A 20834-nucleotide genomic window follows, 5' to 3' on the forward strand; every position below is an offset into this window, starting at 1 on the left:
CTCCTAGATGGTCTGAATCCATTTTAGAAATTTTGACAAGTGGGCAGATACAACTAGCGGGTCCTAATGTGGACCTATGGTGACCATTCAAGTTAATCTCAGGGAGATTATATCGTCAGGGTAATGATGGAGTGTTGCGGCTTATACCTAACCCTGACCAGTATGAGGAAATCTTGGAATGGGCACATGCGGGTATCGATGGAATCCATGCATCAGCTACTACTTGTGTGCGACGTATATCTCAGGATGGGCAATGGTGGCCTACCATGCATACAGATGCTGAAACATTTGTTCGTAACTGTGCTTCATGTAAAATTCAGAAGCCAATTCATAATGTCACATTATTCAAAATTTCAACTACACCAAGTTGGAGTAAGTATATTGTGGACTGTCTTCAGCATGGTCATACGGATCAAAAAACTCCTAAACATCGAAAGCGTGCTATTAAAGTTGAAGCGGATAGAGGGCCAACTCTACAAGAGGGGCAAGGATGGCAACTTACGCATGTGTGTATGTGAAGCTGACTACTTGAAAATCTTAACTCACGCACATGCAGGTGTTGGGGGTGGACACTTTTCGGGCAACACCACAGCTAAGTTGATTAGGTGGTCTGGGCTTTGGTGGCCAACCTTACAAATGGATGCCGAAGAATATGTGAAACGTTGTTACGTTTGTCAAAGGACCAAACCTCCCATCACAAAGGACAATATGCCATTGCGGCCTATGTTAAGCACACGTGCTTTTGCAAAATGGCGTATTGATTTTGTCGGTCCCATTAAACCTCCAGCTCGTCACACGCATGCTGAATATATTATAGTCGCAACTGACTATTTGACCAAATGGGTAGAGGCAAAGGCTACAGTCAAAAATGATGCCAGAACCACAGCTAAGTTCTTGTATGAGTACGTGTTTACACGCTATGGCTTACCCATTGAAATCGTTAGTGATCAAGGTGTACACTTTGTAAATGAAGTCATAGAATTTTTGCTTCAAGAATTTATGGTAATTCACAAGCGTTCTGCACCCTATCATCCCCAGACCAATGGACAAGCTAAGAGTACTAACAAGATTCTCTGCACAGCACTCACAAAGATTGTTGAGGGACATAGGACTGATTGGGAGCAAAAGTTGCACTCAGTTCTTTGGGCATATAGGACAGCCTATAAAACATCTGTGGGCGCAATCCCATTTGAACTTGCTTTTGGATTAGACGCAATTCTTCCCATTGAATTTCTTGTACCTACTCTACGAGTAGCTAAACAATTGGATTGGACTGGTCATGAGCTTTCACAACGCGTTGACGAATTGGAAAAGCTTGAGGAGACCCGCTTATTGGTGGTAATGGGGATGTATGCTGAGAAGAGGAGACAGAAGCAATGGTATGATAGAAATGTAACAACTGGCCGATTCAAAAAAGGAGACCTTGTGCTCTTGTACACACTTAAGAAGAATAAGAGAAAGCTCAAGAAACGTGGCCTAGGACCGTTTGTGATTAATGAGCTTACTCCAAGTGGTGCAGTGCGTTTAGAGACACTAGAAGGTGAGCAAATGCCTAACTTCATTAATGGAAGTCGTCTCAAGAAATACAATGAACCATTAACTGAAGCCATGCTTCAACAGATGCATGCTGCACAAACACGGAAAGAAGCACTTGACCTACTTAAACGTCAGGCTCAAGAGGAGGCTAAAGCTAGAGTTGCAAAAGCCAAGGAGCGTCGCAAAGCTTCTATGTTGGCCCTACAGTTGGCTACTGATGAACCATATGTCGATCCATTCAATATTCAAGTGTGCCTTCATCTTCATGAGACTACCTACTTTGTCTCTGCCTTAATTGACTCTGGTGCAGATTATAATGTTCTCTCGTTTGACACATGGATAGCCTTGGGTCAACCAACACTTGTACACATTCCTGTTGACTTACGAAGCTTCTCAGGTGAAGATAACCCTATAGAGGGAAAATGTGTCATTATGATGTCCATCCAGGATCACCAGATGTCAGTGCCCTTTTATGTGGCACGAAAGTCCAAGGCAGTAGTAGAGGCTGTTCTCGGTAGATCGTGGTTAAGTGCTACCAATTGCTCATTAGATTGGAAGAATAGACAATACAAGTTGCAAATTAATTCTGATTGCATCTTGGGATCTGCTACTCCACGAGCTTTCTCGTGTCAAAAGGGTAATGTTTCTACCTTACACAACCCACTCTCAAAATCTGCTCTTGAAGCTCCAAAACAAATGATGTGGATAATTGATGAGTACTCAAGTGAGAGCCATGGCTGGCATGTTCCAACTACTCTAGTTGCTGCTCAAAGAAGGCCAGGCAAGAAGGAATTATCAATTTGGCTACCCAAAGATGCGTACAAACTTGTACCATCTATTCCAGTTGCTAAGCCTCCTAAAAAGCACATCATTTCCAAGCCTAAACCTCGGATTGTTACTCGATGGGTCCCAAAATAGGTTCTTAAAGCACAAGGCTATTATGAGGGTGCAACAGCAATTCGGCTTCCAAAATGCCATGCTTTGCTAGGGGTAAAAGAATGTTTCAAAAAGATTCCACAAGCCACCCTTGATTTTCCATATCAGTGGGTGCAAAAGAACTCAACACAAACTCTTCAAGATAGGATAGGTGGTTGTGATAGCACCTACAAATCCACTTGTGTTGATCTTCCTAAAACATGTATTGAAACACCGGTTGTCCCAATTTCTCCTTGTTACACAATTCAACCATCAACTTGTGTACCTAAGACAAGTCCAAATGAGTCTCATTTGAGCATAGATTCTAGCATTTCAATGCCTAAATCCTCTTATCTTGCTCAAATTCCAAGACAATTGCTGAAATTCCCACCTCTTAAAAAGGATATACCTAAAACCAAAGATAAGGCATTAACACTACAATTGAAGCTCTTTGGTAGATCAATGTTTGAATAATGTGGTTCCTTATGCCTTTAAAGGATTGTGTTCTTTTTGAGATAATCTTGTTTTTAATTGGAAGTGTAATGATGGATATGAGTGTTCTAAATTTCATTGTTCTACGTCCAGACAACTCCTGATGGATATTTGGCGAGATACATGTCCACCATGCATTGACCCTGATAGTACTCGACCTGATCATCGCGGGGGATATAGTGCTCCTCCGTTTCAAACTCATTCTAGGTACTTCTATGCTCCCTTAGGTGAAAATTGCTGTGGGCATCACTTTGTCACGTTATTCTATCAACAGCATCACCCATTTCCACATTATCAAGAGTGTGCACGACTCGTATTAGGAGAAGCTTCACATATTTGTTGGATATGCCGCTCTTACTTTAGACGGTATGGCACAGGCTTAATGAAGCAAATTGTGGGAATTACACCCCAACGCCATAATCTTCTTAATGTGAGAATACCAGAGAGAGGACCAAATCAACGTAGATTACCTGAGGAGGTTCAAGCACAACAATGGAGGGATGCAAGCTTAAATGACTTGCAACCACCGATCTTGCAAGCCCGCCTTCCCCAAGCCTCAACATGTCAATATTGGATCAATATGAGTACCTATATTGCGCAGTTCCAAAATCGAAATTGTCTGCTTAACCTTCCCATAGAACCAATGCCATATTTTAGTGAGGAAGCACTCCTTCCTCTACCACCTTCTCCAGAGGCCGGTTTTTGTGAGGGGTTGTCACTGCATCCTGAGGAAATTGATACCATCTTTCCAGCAGACGTGGACACGGATCCACCACCAGCGCAAGGGTAAGCACATCGACTCCACAATAAGATCGACAAGCCAGGGCACTTTTCTCCCGCTGGATTTTTCCCCTCGGCTATATTCGGTGATTGGCACCAATAGCAAATTTTATTCTTTTCTTTTCTTTTCTTGTTTGTTAATAACCATTTTGCAGAGATCTCAGCTAAACAAGAGCATCAAACACGCCCCAATAGTCCACCTATCGTGCACACAAATTAGGAAGGGGGGAGACGTGCTACGCCTACAAAGATCAAGGAGGAGCAATCTGCATAAAATCAGCAATGTATCAATGCAAACGAACAACATCAACGGGCACTACAACAGGTGTATTCAAATCTTAATCTTCTGTTCTTTATGTGCTTTTATCTTTTGGATATATGGTTTGCATGTTCACACAATGTTGGCTGGTTTAAGTTTTTGATTAGTTGTTAAAATATGGTGAGTGAATTCTAGATTCTTAGAAGACTTAGTAAAAGATATTTCTATCTAAAGACAGTGTAGGATATATACCAATGGAATATGCCAAGTTCTTATGCTTTCAAGGTATATTAGTTATCCCTAGTGGTAGCTACCTCTTAGGTATGAGCTAGGTGCTAGGAGTAATAAAAATTTATAAAAATATACCCTTAAAAAAAAATACAAAGTGAATTGAGACATGACGTGTCTACAGCCATGAGGAATGCTTGGTAGGACCTGGGGTTGTCTTAGCACCTTGGGGCCGATGCCTTGGTTTCCATGGGGTGAACACTCGACGTCTAAAAAACTTCAGAAGAAGACCTTCAAGGAATCTATCGCCTTGATAGATGTTGGTAGGACTCTGGGGTACACTATGGGCCCTCGAGACCGATGCCCTCATCTTCAAGGGGTACTCCTTATGTCATAAAAGAAAGAAAAAGGGTCTGTCGCCCTTGAGATACTTAGCGGTCTTTAGATTCTCTTGGCGGAGGTCTCTTGGCCATTGCTTGGGTCTCTTTGGGATGGAACCTTAATCTTTATCACCTTCTACACACACATCCAAAAAAAAAAAATTCCAATCACCTTTGCTCATATTTAGGAGTAGGTTTGCCATTTAGGAATAACTTAAATACTTGTAGGACATTGAGACTGCGGTCATAACCGGCGGTGTACAAGCACACTTGCCTTTGCATAGCACTATCTATCACTTAAGTCTCACTTTGACTAGTCTTTACTTACCTATTTTAGTACTCATTAAAACTTTAATCAGCCTTGCACTTGTATGCTCACGTGTGAAATTATCATTGCTGGTTTTTCTTTTCTTTTCTTTTCTTTTTTTCAAAAAAAGACTTTACTTGTACCCATTGTTTTTTTGTTGCAGCTCTTGCTACTACCGCGCTCGAGGACGTGCGCAAAATAGGAAGGGGGGAGTGTTGCAAATCAATACAAGGATGCAACAAAAAAGACACTTAGGGCTCTTGTAAAGAATTCCAAGTTGTAGATGAATGTAGGAGAGGGCTTGACAATAATCCCACATGGGAACTTTTGGGAGTTCTAGAGTTTTTGTATAAAAGGTGGCCCATTTGAGAGCTAGAGGGGACTCTTTGGTCATTTGGTTGAGAGGCTCATAGAGAGAGCTTGCTCCATAGCTCCTTCTCATGTGCTCTCGCAAGGCTCTCCATCTCCATTCATGCTTCAATCTTGTACTCTCTATTCTCTACATTTTCAATGATATGAGGTTATGGTCTACACACTTGCTAATCTAGATTTCTTAATGATGTTTTGATGCTAAAAACTGATTTGTAGAGTGCATGTGATGAAGCTTGTGCATGAAATGATGTGTAGTTGAGGCTTGTGTGATAGCTCTTTGCATGTTAGATTCTTTGCATAAGTTGCATTTTTATGCTTAAGTGTAGCCTAATCTTGATGCTTTGATTATGTTAGATTGAATATTGCTTGAGTGTTGAAGAAGGATTGAGTAGGACTAGAAGTCATTAGTGTGTGGTTAACTAATCTTCTCCCATTCGGGATAGCCTCTATGCGCTAACCGGGTTACATTCACGGATTGACAAAGTGTGTGGGTTGGAGTGTAGCCTCCGCTATGCTATGATGTCCCAAACAGGGACCCGATCAAATTCAATCTTTTTGTTTGCTCAAGGAATGCATGAGTCAAAGTCCAATTGTGCAACCTCCTAGGTGGGAGGAGGACTTTTATGTGAACCCAAGTGTCTCATCACATTCAGTGGGTGCTATACTCTTGGAAAAGGGAGAGCAAGGGCGTATGCAACCAGTGTATTATGCAAGAGACAACTCACTAATGCCGAGGAGAGGTATGGTGAAATGGAGAAAGGTGGTTTGTCTCTTGTTTTTGCAGTAAAGAAGTTCAGGTCATACTTGTTACCTCGCCCTTTTTTCTTCCTCACATCTCAACCTTCTTTACAATTCTTGGTCCGCAAACCCAATCCTGCAGGAGGGAAGTTTGCAAAGTGGATTTGTGAGCTTCAAGAATTCTCTTTCACTTTTATTACAGAAAACACCACGAGGGCCTCTCTTGCAGATTTGCTTACAAGGAAGAGGAAGAAGGAATAGGAACAAAGGCAGAAGTATATGAAGATTTGGAGACACCACCAACTGCTTTCGCTATGCATTTTGATGGAGCCTTTAGCCGTTCCAGGCAATGTGGGGCTGGGGGGATAGTTTTATTTGATCCAAGAGGAAAAGAGGTATGATGGCCGTGTGGAGAAACGGCTAGATAAGAAGCTTCTTCGACGTTGGGAGAAGGCCCCTTCAGGATAAAGCAAAAGTTCAAAAATAACACCTATCTTCTAGAGGATGCAAGTGGCCAAGAGGTTCTCGAACATGCTAATGAGTACGGGCTAAAGATATTTTACCCTCGAGCACCATGGCCAACAGATCCCCAAGACAAGCATGGAGGATCTGCTCCTGGGGGGGAAAGATGTGACATGAAAATTTGATATATTTCATTTTCAATTTTGTGCATATTTTGATGGTTTCTCAATGGTAATAAGGTGGAAGCTTGTCCGAGAAGATTGTTTCACCCACAATGGAATAACGGCATGGTGATACGGCGGCTTGGTGGCTATCCTGATAACAGTATTCTATCTTCAAATATAATGGTTTTACTTGATTTAGGGTGCACACATTGTAAATGCGACAAGTATGCTTGATAAATACTTTGGTATAGTAGATAGGCTAGTGATGTGGAAAATAAAAGTGGGCCTTCATGCTCACATGGATTTTAATTGTATTATTAATATAGTATTCACCATAAGGCTACAAGTTGGGAAGTGTGGAAGGCATGTGGAGGAGTGTGTATAGGTGCATAATTGGGAAAGATTCTTCTAGAATGCCTACATGGAAGAGGAGAATTTCGCCATGTGTAAGTGGGATCTCCACCTACATGCCACTTAGACTTGGCTATTATCTCATCACACTTTCAAAGTCAAAAAGCCTTCAATTTAATAATCAATAGAAGAAGACTTAGCCTAAGAGGACAATTGATGGTGACATTCAACCTTATGTCACTGAAGGGTTGAAGATTTTTATGTTGTAATTTGTAACAATGGAAGAGAGGGTGATTCTCCACCTATAAAAGGAGCCCTCCTCTCCCTTTCAAAAAAAAGGAATGAGCCTCCTCAATTGAGCATTTTGTGTCATTGCCATTCTCTTATCTTCAAACCCTTCTTCAAACACTCTCTTTACATGTGAATGTCTCATTTAGCATTAGCTCCTCATGCTCAGCCCAATTTTGGACCTCTTTGATGATTCATGATAAGTGGGATAAGGAGTTATTATCTTGGCGGGCCTATGACTTCTCAAGGTAGCCCTTGCCTTATTGTTGCCGCCCTCCTTTGGAGGTACCAATGGTTTTAGCGGTAATGAGCATGTGGAAAGACTTTGGGGACCATAGGTAAATCTTTACGATTGTCCGCCGCCCGCTGAGCAATGTTAACCCTTACTCTCTAGCTTGAATCATGAAGGAGATGAGAGGCAAGAGGCTATGTGAAAATTGAGGTTTCCTGCAAAGAGAGGGAAGTGCAGTTTTTGTGGCCCAATACCCAAATTTCAACTGGTAATTACTCATCACTTGGGTATTGGTTTTTAAAATTGATCATATGGCTAGGAAGCTCTTTATATTCTCTTTCCACTCATATAACCAATGTCTTAATCCTTTACTTCATTGATGATCAAAATTCCTCCCAAAGTTACTAACTTTTAGGCAAATTTTGGAGTCTTGTAGTAAAATGCTCATAACTTTTCGCTCGGTTGCCCGTTTTTGAAAGTTTTTATATAGGAGCGAAGCTCTCTTCAAGCTCTATGCACATATGTAATCCTCTTTTGCACAATCTATATGGATTTAAAACTACAATTCTCTGTGTATCTCTATTTTTATAGACTTTTGGCCATTATTTCTTCTTAATAAGGTATAATTCCTCCTAATCTCTTATCAAAAGGCAAATCCCATGTGTCTTATCCTCTTGTAAGTGATTTCTATATTCTTTTACTTTAATATGCTCCGTCCAAATCACCCAATTCGAACGGATGAACCTTACCTACATTCCTCGTATGTTTTCGTTCACATAATTCTGAGTCGGAAGATTTTCTTCCAACAAAGAATTGCCCTCTTGTTTGGAGTTGCAAGACTGGTAGAAATTCTTGCTTCTCCGGAGCCTTTCATCTTTCCTTCCATGAATTATGATCTCACCTTTGATGTGTATGTCTTTATCTTAACCTAGGGAGAGAAAGGGAGGTGAGGAGGCTGTGAGGTTTCATACAAGTGTGTTTTGACTTCGGTCACTTCTTAGAATCAAAACACACTTGTATGAAACCTCACAGCCTCCTCACCTCCCTTTCTCTCCCTAGGTTAAGATAAAGACATACACATCAAAGGTGAGATCATAATTCATGGAAGGAAAGATGAAAGGCTCCGAAGAAGCAAGAATTTCTGCCAGTCTTGCAACTCCAAACAAGAGGGCAATTCTTTGTTGGAAGAAAATCTTCTAACTCAGAATTATGTGAATGGAAACATACAGGGAATGTTGGTAAGGTTCATCCGTTCGAATTGGGCGATTTGGATGGAACATATTAAAGGAAAAGAATATATAAATCTCTTACAAGAGGATAAGACACATGGGATTTGCCTTTTGATAAGAGATTAGGAGGAATTAATCTTTATTTAAGAAGAAATAATGGCCAAAAGTCTATAAAAATAGAGATACACAGAGAATCGCAGTTTTAATTCCATATAGACTGTGCAAAAGAGGATTACATATCTGCATAGAGCTTGAAGAGAGCTTTGCGTCTATATAAAAACTTTCAAAAACGGGCAACCGAGCGAAAAGTTATGAGCATTTTACTACAAGACTATAAAACTACTAAAAGTTAGCAACTTTGGGAGGAATTTTGATCATCAATGAAGTAAAGGATTAAGAAATTGGTTATATGAGTGGAAAGAGAATATAAAGAGCTGCCTAGCCATATGATCAATTTTAGAAACCAATACCCAAGTGATGAGTAATTACCGGTTGAAATTTGGGTATTGGACCACAAAAACTGCACTTCCCTCTCTTTGCAGGAAACCTCAATTTTCACATAGCCTCTTGCCTCTCATCTCCTTCATGATTCAAGCTAGAGGGTAAGGGTTAACATTGCTTAGCGGAGAATCGTAAAGATTTACCTATAGTCCCCAAAGTCTTTCCACATGCTTATTACCGCTAAAACCATTGGTACCTCCAAAGGAGGGCGGCAATAAGGCAAGGGCTACCTTGAGAAGTCACAGGCCCGCCAAGATAATAACTCCTTATCCCACTTATCATGAATCATCAAAGAGGTCCAAAATTGGGCTGAGCATGTGAGGAGCTAATGCTAAATGAGACATTCACATGTAAAGAGAGTGTTTGAATAAGGGTTTGAAGATAAGAGAATGGCAATGACACAAAATGCTCAATTGAGGAGGCTCATTCCTTTTTTTGAAAGGGAGAGGAGGGCTCCTTTTATAGGTGGAGAATCACCCTCTCTTCCATTGTTACAAATTACAACATAAAAACCTTCAACCCTTCAGTGACATAAGGGTAGATGTCACCATCAATTGTCCTCTTAGGCTAAGTCTTCTTCTATTGATTATTAAATTGAAGACTTTTTTACTTTGAAAGTGTGATGAGATAATAGCCAAGTCTAAGTGGCATGTAGGTGGAGATCCCACTTACACATGGCAAAATTCTCCTCTTCCATGTAGGCATTCTAGAAGAATCTTTCCCAATTATGCACCTACACACACTCCTCCACATGCCTTCCACACTCCCCAACTTGTAGCCTTATTGGTGAATACTATATTAATAATACAATTAAAATCCATGTGAGCATGAAGGCCCACTTTTATTTTCCACATCACTAGCCTATCTACCATACCAAAGTATTTATCAAGCATACTTGTGGCATTTACAATGTGTGCACCCTAAATCAAGTAAAACCATTACATTTGAAGATAGAATGTTGTTATCAGGGTAGCCGCCAAGCCGTCGTATCACCACGCCGTTATTCCATTGTGGGTGCCGCAATCTTCTTGGACAAGCTTCCACTTTATTACCATTGAGAAACCATCAAAATATGCACAAAATTGAAAATGAAAGATATCAATTCAAAACCCCAACTTTGTGTCACAGTAGTAATGGGGAGGGTTGCATTAGATTTGTCACCTTCAAAGTACTGTCCCAACATGTTAACAGGTATTTCAACGACCGAGTCTTCATCTAGGTTGGGCTGTAAATCCAAATGTTCCTCCACATCTTGAAGCATGTCGGATCTATCCATATTTGCAAATTGTGGTAACCCTGCCTTCAGTTCTCCATTGAGAAATGCCCAAAGAGCTAAGAATAGCTCAGGATCTCTGTATAACTTGGATGATCGTGGTTCTGATTTCAAAGGACATGAAATCCATTAGTTTGGACACATTCAACGGTACTTTTCGAGATATCGGCCCCTTACTAGTGAAGATGGAATCACTTCCTCTTCGATGGGGTCAGGCATTCCCTCACTAAACATTCTTTCAAGCAAGAAGGGTGTCTGCCCACTTCTTGATGTCCTATCCTCACTTTCTTCCCGAATGATACTAGGTATAGCTAACGGTTTATGGCTCTGTGAGGCTGAACTTGTGTAGGAAACACTGTGTCTGGAATCTTGATTTTTCTAGGTTCTGGCTCCAGTTCTCTTTGTGTTTCTTCCACCAAACCCCTTAATTGTTGCACTCGTTCAATCTCCTCTACTGGGATTGGGTAAGTCCCAATCTTTTTCTTGAGGGTTTTTGGCCCACGTGGCTTGTCTCAGTCAGTCTGGGTAGCTGAGAGGGCATTAGCTGACTTGGTTGTGGAGCAGGAGGAGTTTCCTTTTGTTTCCCCCGATTTATGTCTTTTCTTTATTCTTGAGTCAGTCTGGGTAGCTGAGAGGGCATTAGCTGACTTGGTTGTGGAGCAGGAGGAGTTTCCTTTTGTTTCCCCCGATTTATGTCTTTTCTTTATTCTCCTTCGTTGCGCTCCCGAGTGGGTTCCTCCCTTAAAGTAGTGGCTTTGGTCCCCATGGTTTCTATTGAATCAGAATCGTCTTCAGGATCATTCATATACACAGGGTCGTCTTCTATCCCTATATTAGTCTTTGAACTAGGTTTGGAGTTTGTGGCATTAAGCGATCTCTTCCGTCGCGTTTTCTTTTTCTTTGCTTGAGCAATTGATGCAATATCCCTCTCTTCCAGAATATAGTTTTGATTTTGAAGCATTGACCGTGTGACTACATTTGCGGGTACAACAGGTGTGGTTCCTAGTGCCTCATTGGTGACCTCAACCAAATTCAATGGCGTAATCTTGGGTGCACTTGGATTATGTGGACATTGAGCAATCAAATGATCTATGCCACAACGATTACATGTAAGTACTGGCATTCCCGACGTGCTTCCTTGATTTGGTTGCATTTGAGTAACGATCTTCTATAGCCTATTAGGGCACTCCGCTACACGATGCAGTCCACCACAATCGTAGCATTGAAGAGGTGGTCTCCTGGCAAAGGTAATAAGGTTTTGCCCTCTTGTGGCGAGAGCAGCTGCTTGATATACAGGCTTGACTTGCCCAAAATGATCCTCCATGTAATACTGGGGAGTCATTTCAAACGTATCAATCCCATATGGAACAGTGGGTCTATATCCTCTTCATAATCCCCACATGCACTATGTGACAACCCATCTGGTTTACAGGAGTAACCCTCGGATTCGGAGGTTTTGGTCCTAGCACTAGCGGTGGTAACAACACAGACTAGACTAAATTTGTGACGGTTGCTTGATAGGTGGTGCAGGCATCAGTGCGGGTACTTGAGGTGTTTTAGGCTAGTGGTGCGTGATTTGCTAACATATGCTTAAGTACTAGGCAATCCTTAGATTGATGGCCATACTTACCACATGTATTGCAAGTCCCATTGAATTTAACTCTGAATGTGGGACATTCACTCGTGCTATGTGGTCCTAAGCAAACCGAACACCATTGTTGCTCTCTTCTTGGGTAAATATGGTTATTTTGATGAGCTCGATTACCCCTAAAGTATTCTTGGAGAGCCTTAGTAAGGTCAACTATAGACATTTCGGATATCTTGGGCTCCTTGGCAATAGGTTTTACAGTCATTGGCTCATGCCCAGATACTTGCGAACTGACAGACTTTGTCTCCGAAGACACCTTTTTACCCTGCAATCATCAAGTTGTCTTCTAACTGGATTGCATTGGCAGTGACTGCTTCCCACGTTGTAAGACCTCTAATGACTAGGCCATTGCATATGTCCTCGTGGTGCAATCCTCGGATGAATCTATCAAGAAGTTGGTTGTTATTGAAGCGCTCATCGGGAGTACAACGAGCATTTAGATGCTTTAGTCGACTAATAAAGTCTCTCACTGACTCTCCTTCCTCGCATTCAGCTTTTTGGAGTTGAGATGCTACACCCCAAAGCACACCCTCATGTATGTATTCTTTCAGGAACAATCTCTTGAGAGTGGGATAGTGAGTACGCTCTTCAACCCTTAAAGTTCGATATACCAATCTTCGGCTTTTCCACTCAAGGTTAAGCTTAAGGCTTTACACTTATGTAGCTCATTGTGCTCTTCCAAGGAATCACACACGTGTTCAAAAACTTCAATGTGCTTCCTAACATCTTCGTTACCACTGAAGTTCTGAGTGAGCTTTTTGCAACTTGTACTGCCTTGCTTCTAGGCTCTCTCTCAGGTATGTCACGCATGTTTTCCACAATAGATCGTCCGATCGTTTGAGAAAACGCTGCTAGATCACCTAAGTGAGCAGACATAGCTGGTGGAGGCACTTCTGGGATGACCTGGTTGACAGGAGTTGGCATTGGTCTTGGTATGTATGCAGCTGACGCAGGATATGATATGTGACTAGGCATAGATCCTCTTGGATAAGGGTTCTGATAAGGCATTCATGGAGCATACGCCATTGGCATAACAGGAGGTGTAGGAGCTACATGAGCATGAGTAGCGATAGGTACATATGGTCGATATGCACTAGTACGCACTGTTGTAGGTACTGTACCACTAGGTAGCGGTGTTGTACTAACTACAATGGTATCGAGTGCACTTTTCGTCATGCTCATCATCAGAGTAGGCATTGTGGATTCCCTAATGGAAAGTTGAGCCAAAGTTGGAAAGCTAAAGTTACTGCTCGTGGGCTCAACCTGCATTGAGACTCCAGGAAAAACAACATACGAAGGATCTACGGGACTCATCGAGGGAGTCTCCAATTGCGACAGGGTTGGTTGTTTAGCCTTTCCCGTATCCAAAAATCTCATAGGGCCAGTTGAAACTAGGTTCACTCCCCTATTCTGCCTCTTGAATTGGATAATTCTATGGATAACTTCACATATCATTTGTTGTTGTTCATCTAGATTGGTGGCACTAGATGTAGATCATATGACTTCTAACCAACCTACATGGTATGTGTAACCCGTGTATAGGTCAGTCAGAGTCTCCGTGTGTAGGTCATATTCCCAATTTTCATTGAGAAATATCCCATCCAAACTTGGCGTGCCAAAAGGTTCTCTCAAAGTGGACGCAATGTCACTTCTTGTGGTTTGACTTCTAGGGGCCTCTACTTTAGGAAGAGCGTCAGAAGGTGGTAGCTCACTACGGCCTTCATTAAATGAAGTGGGTAGAATATCCACATGGACACTCTTTGGGAGGGCAGGGTCTACATGAGATGTGAATGGTGAATCTACTTCCCCACCTCCTTTGTTTACTTCACTTGTCGTCGCAGGTTCAGAGCACATAGCTCTACTAAAAGTCTCTATTCGACGACTAAACATGCTAGATCCAAGTTGTGGGGCCCAAACTGGCACGTTTTGGCTTGCTTCCTTAGAGTTCTAGGTAGGATGCCCTTCCATGACTTCAGAGTCAGAGGACGAGTCACTAGCCGCTATTCGTGGATCTTGGGTTGCACTTCCTTGGGTTCCAACTGAAGGCCAAGATGCTAACGTGGAGGGATGGTGTGAGCCTGCGTAAATTGAAACACTTTCTAGTTGCTCAGACTCTAGCACCCAACCACAGCGTAGATGCATGTGACGTGGGTATCCTACGGGCGTTGGTAACTACCCTTGAAGCCCACACAAGTGGTTTCTCAGGTGTTTCGCACCCTGTTTTTGTCTTGTTTTTTACCCCCTTACTTATGGTTGAAATTGGACTAAGGCATGTGATAGCTCAAGACGCGCGTATTGTCGTTCACAAGGGGTCCTAGCATGCTTTACAGAGCACAGTGTTTGCCTATCCGGAGCTTCCGTGGCCCTCAGAACACGTCTTGAATATCCCACTTTGAAAGCCTCTTTCAAGGCATCAAAGGTAGCCTTATCTTCCACCTTCTCAGTGGATCGAAACCATTGTCCTGTTTTTCCATCCAGGGTAAGCAGTCACCTTAACTTGATCATCCACATGGCCAAATGCCTCAAAAATCTAGTTGAACATTTCCAGATGGGCTATGGGATTTCCAGTCCCATCAAACTTAGTGATCAGTTTAGATATATGGGCAGGTTTATTCCTCTTCTATCTTGTCCCTTGCACCGATTGAGCACGTGTGATGGTGGTGCAATTTGTGAAGCTAACCCCTCCCTATTTCCATGGCTATCCTTAACATTTACAGTGTCAGTCCCTGCCATGCCTAGTGCTGGTGCAGGATGGGGTATAACGGGTGGGGGAGCTAGGCCTAGAGGATAGTATCCCATCTATGGTCCTGCCTAAGTGGTGGGCCAACGTTTGCTTCATCGGGAGCAACATGGTATCTGGGATACATCCCACGAGGTAGGTAGTGGTTGTACATAGGTGCTGTGTGTTAGCTGAAAGGTTCCGGGTAGGCTCTTTCCCTTTGTTGATGAGCGGTCTCTGGACCTTGGTGAGCTGGCTTCTGACCTAGATTTGGAGCTGGCCTACAATCCTGGTATGATTCTGCAGTTACAATAGCTAGCATGGCTCCGCAAATAGCCGGATTAGTCTGGATTGGGTTACTAGGACTCTGCCCCACCTCTAATCTAGGGTCTAACGGTGGGGTGTGGTAGTTCTCTCCACTGACATTCCATGCATATGTCCATAGGATGAGGCTCTTCCGATTGCGCATTTCCTAGGATAAAGTTTCTTAGTCTCAAGGCAAGACTCCTTTGCGAATCTCCAAGGGATCCTGGGTCTTGCTTGAGAATCGATGGTATGTCCATGCACTAGGCAGCCACTCCTCCTGCCTCTAGGTCAGGGTTAGTGTGTCCCGTGTTGGGATGCTCTTCACTTTTGTCGGTGTTGTCAAGGACTAACACCATTTGGCTCCACTCTATGTTGACCGAAGGATCAGATCTCACAAGTGATTGTGTGTTTTTTGGTTGAACGTCATCAAACAGAGGGTTTTTTTGAGCCAATTTCCCTTAGCATAGGTGCATGAATGTATCAAATGATGGCACACGATCAAGATCAGGACTCTCTTTTTTTAAGGTACGGGCGGCTTAGTGGGAGGTGCAACCATATGTTAAAGTTGCTACGGTCATGGTCTAGAGGGGAACGGTGTGAGGAGAATCCCAAGCCCACTCAAAACATGATATATAGATAGAAGAAATGTACATATGATAGAGTATGGTGAATCCAAGGTGGCAAAAACAACGTGGCGACCAAATGGATAAGTGTAGGTGCGCAAATGAAAAAAGAAAAAGAGTGGGAGAATAAAAGAACCGGGCTGCGCAACAATTTGGAAGAATCAAAGGCAGCAACAGGTTCATGAAGTATAAAATTTTTTATTTTCGGGATGCAAGGGCACCTTGAGAGAGGAGACCACCAGAGGGACTCCAAGAGTGGAGTTAAGGCTGCAATAGTGGAGAGGTCCTACAGGTCGGTTTGTTTTTGTTGAAGGTTGCAAGCTGGAGATCCTGCATATGTTGAAGGTCATGAAGAACAGTGCAATGTGAGTGAAATTGTTTGGGTCAAAGCAGAGGGAGAGTTGGAGAGCAGTGTCGGCTAGGAGGTGTGTCCCCTAGGACCTCTGTGCGGCACCTCTGTTCGATACTTGACTCACTGCAATTCTTGTTGCTACTGACTGGCAGTTGAATGCTATTTTCTGCGAAGTTTTAAGTCATGGATGAAGATGTTTGTTGTGAAGAGCTAGCTGAGGACTATCAGTGGAGGACCTTGGAAATTTTTGGTGTTTTCTTCTATTTTCTTGGAGCCCCAAGTCTCAAGGATGTTGAGACTGTCTGGTTTTGTTTCAACAAACAATAGAGCATGTGGATTTTGATTTCTGTGTTGAATTTATAAGATTTTGTGCTATGGTGCTATACTTGTGTCGTTTTTTATAGAAACTATGGGGGAGGAACACTTGTGAGTGCAAGTCTACAGATAGCTATGTCAGAGAGCTGACTCAATTAGCACAATTGAGAGGCTACACAGTCAGACTAACATCAGATCTTATCAGCTGTGTGTGTGGAAGGTGAGAACTAGTCTTTTTGGGTTGAGAGGAACCTATTTGGGGTTTGGTCTAACCTGTCAGAACTGTCAGCAACAGTCATCAGTAGTCAATTTTGAGTTGTGGGCTGAAGGCATCTCAGTTTCAACAAGCAGTCAATTGTCAACTGTAGGTTTGCTGTGGTCTTGGTGAGTTTTGAGGTGTCTGAGAGTATAGTGGTGTCCAAGGGCACTAGGATGAAGAGTTCTGAGTCAGTTCTGGGTCAGCTGAATCAACTGTCACGCTAGGTCAGTTCTGAGTCACCAAGGTGTCAGGCAGCAAAGAGCAGCTGACTGGTTCTAAGGACAAGAGGAGGATTTTTGAGTCAGATTCTAGTCAGCTCTGTGTTCATTGGGGTGTATTCAGATAAGCAGAAAGTTAGCAAAGAAGTGATGTTGGGTTGAGTGAAGCTCTAAAGCAAGGTTGTGAAGTTTAGTGATATTGGAGGAAATTTTGGGAATCAGGTGGACGTATATCTATCTCGAATTAGTAGAAGGCTTCCGAATCAAGTTACAGTAAGAATATGATCAGAGCTCAATGTCAGCTCTAGGAGCTGCTTTGGTCAGCTGGGTGTCAGTTGTGGTCAACTAAGGCTTATAGATTGAAGATCAAAGCTATTGGAGGTGAGAACTGACTATGGAGGACAGCTGGAGGAATCAGTTGGGTCAGATTGGGAGGTTTGGAGTGTGTTGAAGTGTCTAATTGACTCAATTGGAGGGCTGAGGACAACAACAGAGTTGATTGGTGCCCTTGGAGCTAGGATCTTAGTGTCCTCGAGTTCTAATCCCATTATTGTGTTGTCTTCTTGTGTGTCTGTTGGTGGTGTTATAGAGGACATCACCCAGCAACCTCACAACAGGCATACGTTTGGAAAGGTACGTGTATTCACAAGCTAGAAGGGTATGGCTATGGATTATTCTAAGGAATGGACGTATGCTCGGAGAAGGTACGGACATTCACTTAAAGTGGATATGGCCATGGATATGGAAGAGAACAGGCGTAAGCTCTGAGAAGGTACAGACGTTCACTTAAAGTGGATACGGCCATGGATATGGAAGAGAATGGGCATACGCTAGTGCAGGCACAGGCGTGGACACCCATTCACTTCTAAGGGAACAAACTTTCACTTGGAGAAGGTATAGTTGTACGTCTGTGAAGGTACGGAGGTACGCTTATTACAGACACTGGTAGGTCTCTTGAATGCGCAGGAACAACATGTGTTCTGACAACTTCCCTCTAATATTCTCCGACATTACTGTTGTACTCCCTTTATACCCTTTTTTAATGCTCTTTATGCTCCCTTTAATGCACTTTATTCCTTTTTAATGCTCATTTCTCTCATTTGATGAGGTAGATTTAGGAGGATCTTGCCAAAATCAAACACTCTTCAATATTAAATTGCATCAAAAATGATAAAGTAAAGACAAACACATAATATTGGGTCTAATTTGCCTCCACCACACAAGAGAGACCCCATGCTTCCTCTTGGTGTATTTTAATCATGAGGGTTTGGATGGAACATGGAATGATGGGAAAAAGAAAGAACCGTTTTGAGAGACTACTTCTGGCCCGAATATTCTACAAATGCAATCACCGAATGTGTACTTGATTATTATCACAAAGCATGCAACCTCTCAAATCTCTAGGCACTAGCGCAAATTGAAACGTGAATCTCTAGACCTATATAGACATAAACATTCCCTTATGTTCCTCCACCCCATGAATAACATAAGACATGCTAAGGATGGCATGTGAAATGGGAAGGGGGTTAACATGAATGTAGCATTGAGAGGCCCAAATATAGGCAAGACCTGATCCACATTGCAAGGCTAATGTGAGACCAATGTTGATAAAACTAAATTCAATACCTAGAGAAGTTTGATCAAGTTTGGAAAGTTATGGGAAGGATTGATGATCCCACCAAATTCTCCCTATTTGGACTTTACCTTTTGCACCCCCTTATTTTAAGGATTTAAAAGGCCAATTATGAGGTCTTGAGAAACACTTTGACTGTGGGATTCTCACCCAATCTGGAGCCAGATGGATTCCCATTACACAAAGCTACAACCTCAAGCAAGAGGAAGGAGACACCATTCACTACAGTGCCAAAGCCAAGTACCTCCTTATGAGATGCAATCCCAAGGAAAGGTTGGATGACTTATTTCTTGTCAACCAAGTGTGTGTATACACTCAATGCCCGTCTCTCATCATGTATCTCACATCGATGTTTGGTGCGTATTTGTAAAGACCTCCATTATATGGAGAAGCCATTGATGCACATGTCTTGGGTGGGAACCCCGCCGATGGGGTCATTATTGTAACCATTGATGGTCACATGTTTGAGCATTAGCTAGGGCCCGAGGCATTAGCCCCTGTTAGGGGTCCATTATTAGTGGGGTGATGGTGGTCGGCTGCATGGGGGATCCATTATTATTGTGTGTGGGTCGATGGGGGGATCCATTATTAGCAGGTGGTGGTTAACTAGTCATGTTTAGGGCGGTGATTGTGTCTTTGTTGTGTAATCGCCCAAGTTGTGTATACGTGCCTACCACACCACCTGTACAGCACTATGTATGGACATAGTTATCACAGCTAAGGTATCAAATGATTGTAAGGATGCATACCCTCTACACTTAGTACATCCTCCATCCACAGTCTATCAAAATCATCATCTAAGGTCTACTTAAGAGTGCACAAGTGGGACAATGCCATCACATTGTACCTATCTCAAAATTTTAAATTCTCTCCATTCTCTTACACTTTGTTTTGCTATCTATTTTTCTATTGTGCTATATTCTTATATGGTATCCGAGCTTAGGTGCTTTTAACAGAAATAGTGTATCAAGTCTAGTCTTTCTTTGCATAAAATACTAGGAGTAATGGCTTCTATCTCGACTATGTTGTTGATGTTACTATTAGGTTGTTGCACCAACCCTATGCATTCATCCCCACCAGCCTTCACAAAAGGTAAGCTTGATGAGATAAACTCTACTACACTCTCTAAAAATTCAAAATCAACACCATTCTACACTCTTATGAGCTTCTAGAAACTGTTCTAAGAATGGATGCAAAACCAATGGAAACCCTGACCCCAACAACAACATGAATACACTTCCACACACTTCTTCGGGCAGCATGTTACACTTCTTCGAGCATGGAAGAGGCGCAATGTTGACACACTTTATGCCATCATCACCAGTGTAAGTGATTCCATTCTTACTTTGATTCAACACACAACTAAGGCATCGACGCCTAGACCATATAATACTGAGAAATTAGTATGAGACCCGAAATAAGACCAGGATTCAAAACTTAGAGAATCAGCTTGCTACTGAGAAGTTTGTTGAAGGAGAAGCTACTAAAGCATTTTTCATGTGGATCAAAAATCTACAGGATCAAAGGGTGGTTGTGGAGATTACAAAGACTAGTGAGGAACTAGATCGGTGGTGCATCCAAATTCTTCCACAAAAGTATGATGGCTTGGTTACGGCACTAAACACTCAGGTTAGAGTACGACCTCTATCATTTGAAGAATTTAGTACTATATTGATTGAGGAGGAGATTGCAGCTGAAGACCCACAATGGCGGTGATGCTGTATTTTTGGCTAGCATGCGTCATCTTATGACAAGAAGAAGAAGAAGAAGAAGCTGTTACTATGACAAGAAGAGTCACACTGTCAAAGACTGTAGAAAGAAGCAAGCTGACGAGAAGAACGGCACCTTGAAGTCTTCATGGAAGGGAAAGAAGTCAGTGTTCACAATGCCGAGACTGAGGTTGAACTTTGGGTTGCCATTGAAGAGGTACGCTCATCTACTCAAACTCCAATTGTTTGGTTCATTAAAGGAGTCTCGACCAAGAAAGAAAAGAGACTCAAAGTCAAAGTGGGGGGATCCCCACAGTATGAAGAGCAGCTTTCTTCACCAAAGAACCAAGAGCCAAAGTGAAGTGCAACTTTTGTTACAAGCCAAGCCACATAGAGAAAGATTATTGGAGCAAGAAGACTCCAAACAACAAATATCATGAAGAAAGAAGCAATCTGACGAGAAGAACAGCACCCTGAAGTCTTCATGGAAGGAAAAGAAGTCAGTTGTGACAACGCCGAGACTGAGCTTGAACTTTGGGTCACCA

The sequence above is a fragment of the Cibotium barometz genome, chromosome 13, assembly GCF_041138505.1.
Source record: "Cibotium barometz isolate CiBa-2024 chromosome 13, ASM4113850v1, whole genome shotgun sequence".
NCBI lineage: Eukaryota > Viridiplantae > Streptophyta > Polypodiopsida > Cyatheales > Cibotiaceae > Cibotium > Cibotium barometz.